This window comes from Cotesia glomerata, linkage group LG8 (assembly GCF_020080835.1).
Source record: "Cotesia glomerata isolate CgM1 linkage group LG8, MPM_Cglom_v2.3, whole genome shotgun sequence".
Taxonomy (NCBI): Eukaryota; Metazoa; Arthropoda; class Insecta; order Hymenoptera; family Braconidae; genus Cotesia; species Cotesia glomerata.
Genome location: NC_058165.1, coordinates 12,579,176 through 12,583,274, shown reverse-complemented (window position 1 = coordinate 12,583,274; position 4,099 = coordinate 12,579,176).

Here is a 4,099-nt window from a genome sequence, read left to right as displayed (position 1 = left end):
TTTTTTTTGTCAGAATTTCTTTTCTTCTTTTTTTACCAATTTGATCATCACCAAAATCTATCCAAACTCTAAAAATGTCTCCATTTTCATTGAAATTATATCCTTTAAGTATTCCTACTGCACCATTGACGAGTCCATCTTCTACATCAATGTTTACAGTTAGCATATATTTAATACCAATGCTGAGTAATAGATCAGAAGGTAATCCTTGTGCATTTTTAGTTTCTAAATTTTTACATAAGCTGAGTAAGTGTTGTTTCATTTTTTCAGTAGCTTTTCCTGTAACTTTATCATTTGCAATAACATTAATTTTTAAAAACATTTTTTTTTATTATTTTTCAATTAAAATTTATCAACTTCTTCATTTGTACGAAAAAGATAAATTGCATCTTTCGGTACCTCACAGTCACTATGTACGATTCTGGATTTAAAAAGATCAGAATCATGTTCTGAAAATCTACCATTAGCTAAATTATTTAGAGCTTCAGCAAATTTAATGTCATCTTTTTGCCGCATTATTTTTGTCAATTGATAACTTGTTAATAAATTCCATAAAGGATTACCTATAATATCTCCATAAAGATCTAAAGAATGTGCTTGGAAAATATATCGATCTCCTACTGGAGCTAATTGATTAAAATCACCAAATACAATTACTGATATCCCACCAAACGGCTTAGCAGTTTGAAAAATTTGTTTCAATCGACTATCAACTTGTTGAATCATTTTCGAACCTACCATACTAATTTCATCAATTATAATTAAACTCAGATCTTTTAATTTTGCATACAAAGTATTTCGGGTACCACTGCTTAATGGGATAAGTTCGGTTGAACATTGATTTAACGGTAATATAAAAGCTGCATGTAACGTTAAACCTTTTATGCCGAATGCTGCTTTTCCTGTTGGATCACATAATAAAACTTTAATTGATTCTAAATTATTGGAGCTTAAATTTAAATAACGAAGCATAGCTTGATAAATAGCTTCAATTAAACGAGATTTTCCAACACCAGCCCCACCAATCACACAATGATACAATGGTAACGATTTAATTTTAAAACAATGTAATAAATGCAATAGAAATCTTCTTTGTTTTTCATTAAGACAGCAAAGTAAATTCATATAATTTTCTTCAGATATTAGTCGCGGTATTGATACATAATATAAATCTTCTTTATTACAAGTATTTAGACTATTTTCATTACACGCTTTTTATTAGCTTCACTTGTATGTCAGTTTGTCAGTTTGTCAGTTTGTCAGTTTGTCAGTTTGTCAGTTTGTCAGTTTGTCAGTTTGTCAGTTTGTCAGTTTGTCAGTTTGTCAGTTTGTCAGTATGTAACTCTCCTTCGCATAAAGAGACTACCATAATGATATTATTTAAATTTTGATTATTATCAACCTAGAACCCAGGTGATGACCTTCCTAGTCATCCTCTGATGACCATCCCGAAGTTATATCTCGAAACCAGGTGTTTTCCTCCGTAGGTTTTCATCGGGAATGGCACAGATAAACCCGTACATCAACCCGGAATCCTCTGATGACCATCCCGAAGTTATATTTCGAAACCAGGTGTTTTCCTCCGTAGGTTTTCATCGGGAATGGCACAGATAAACCCGTACATCAACCCGGAATCCTCTGATGACCATCCCGAAGTTATATCTCGAAACCAGGTGTTTTCTTCCGTAGGTTTTCATCGGGAATGGCACAGATAAACCCGTACATCAACCCGGAATCCTCTGATGACCATCCCGAAGTTATATCTCGAAACCAGGTGTTTTCCTCCGTAGGTTTTCATCGGGAATGGCACAGATAAACCCGTACATCAACCCAGGAATCCTCTGATGACCATCCCGAAGTTATATCTCGAAACCAGGTGTTTTCCTCCGTAGGTTTTCATCGGGAATGGCACAGATAAACCCGTACATCAACCCGGAATCCTCTGATGACCATCCCGAAGTTATATTTCGAAACCAGGTGTTTTCCTCCATAGGTTTTTTACACGCTTTATATTAGCTTCACTTGTATGTCAGTTTGTCAGTATGTAACTCTCCGTGGGTAATTTGCGCGCCTGAATATTTTTGATAATCAACAAATAATAGTTTAAAAAAACTAAAAAATCACGCTTTTATAAATAAAACCAAACTAAAAGTAAAAATAAATAATAGTTTAAAAACTAAAACACGCTTTTATAGAAAACCAAACTAAAAATAGAAAATAAATTTTAATAAATTTAAATTAAGAATAGTGTTAAAAATTTCAATAAATATAAATTAATAATAGTGTAAATAAAAATGTATTTTATTTTAAAAGCGTGGGGTGCATGGTGTCAATAGTTATAAATATTTTATTGACAGATATGAGTAGAGTGATTATCATTTTGATATCTTAAAAGCACCCCACGCTTTTTAAAATAAAATACATTTTTTTATTTACACTATTATTAATTTATATTTATTGAAATTTTTAACACTATTCTTAATTTAAATTTATTAAAATTTATTTTCTATTTTTTAGTTTGGTTTTCTATAAAAAGCGTGTTTTTAGTTTTTTTAAACTATTATTTTTTATATTGATATTCATATCTATCGCATTATCACCTGCTTGAAAAGGATCATTAAAAACTTCCATGTTTTTTGGTGTAAATGTAGTAATATCATTTTCATCATCTGATTCATTTGCCTTTTGTGTTGCTTCTTTTAATATACTTTCTATATTTTCATTGTACAAATATTCTGATCTTCGTTCTTTAATTAAGTTGTAATTTGCGGAAAATAATTCAGAAGCCGATATAATCAAAATATTTTCATTGCGCCATGGTATGAATATCATTACATTTTCTCTAATAAAATTCACTTCATCTGTATCTTCATTATAGTTGATGAATCTAATAATTTCAGATTTTTTTCTTTTTCGAACCAAACCTGAGTTATCAGAAAGCTTCATAGACCGACTGTTAACATTAAAATCATCATCACCACTTTCTTCATCACTGTACATTTTATTTTTTTTTTGATACTCCTTTTTAGAATAATTATAACAAGCTACAAATGATGCAAGACAAATATTTTTTAACTCGAGTGGGCGATCAATATAATGGTCTAATGTATCTTTGATGTAAATATCTGTTAAATTTAATGGTAATCTCTGAAGGTCTTGTTTCGACTTAACTATTTGAATTCTATTTGCTGGATGATTTGTATTAAGAAATACAACTTCTCTTGAACACATTGAAAGAGGTAATGCTAAGATGTAATAAACTGCTTCTCGTGAACCAAATTCGCTTGCTTTTAAGAACGCGTTAGCAATCAACCTCAGTTGTTCTTTCATCGTATAATTTCCTCTTTTGACTTCATTTGTCACGTTATACATTAATCTTGAAAGACCAGAAATAGATTTGTTCAAATAATTTAACACATAACTGGCACATGAGTACATATCCAATATAAACTGAATATCCATATTTGCCTCATGAAGTTTTAAAATTTCTTGATTGTACGAATTGATCATACATTCATTTGGATTTCTACGCAATAGAACTGTCGGTCGATGTAACCCACTACGGATGATTTCTACGTAAGCATCATAAGTTATATTGAATGTTTCTAATAGTGGTTCTATTGTAATAACAATATCTTTTTTAAAGTTATCTTCTAAAAATAATTGTATATTTTCCCGGATTACCCGTAGTTTATTTTTACACGCTTTTTATTAGCTTCACTTGTATGTCAGTTTGTCAGTTTGTCAGTTTGTCAGTTTGTCAGTTTGTCAGTTTGTCAGTATGTAACTCTCCTTCGCATAAAGAGACTACCATAATGATATTATTTAAATTTTGATTATTATCAACCTAGAACCCAGGTGATGACCTTCCTAGTCATCCTCTGATGACCATCCCGAAGTTATATCTCGAAACCAGGTGTTTTCCTCCGTAGGTTTTCATCGGGAATGGCACAGATAAACCCATACATCAACCCGGAATCCTCTGATGACCATCCCGAAGTTATATTTCGAAACCAGGTGTTTTCCTCCGTAGGTTTTCATCGGGAATGGCACAGATAAACCCGTACATCAACCCGGAATCCTCTGATGACCATCCCGA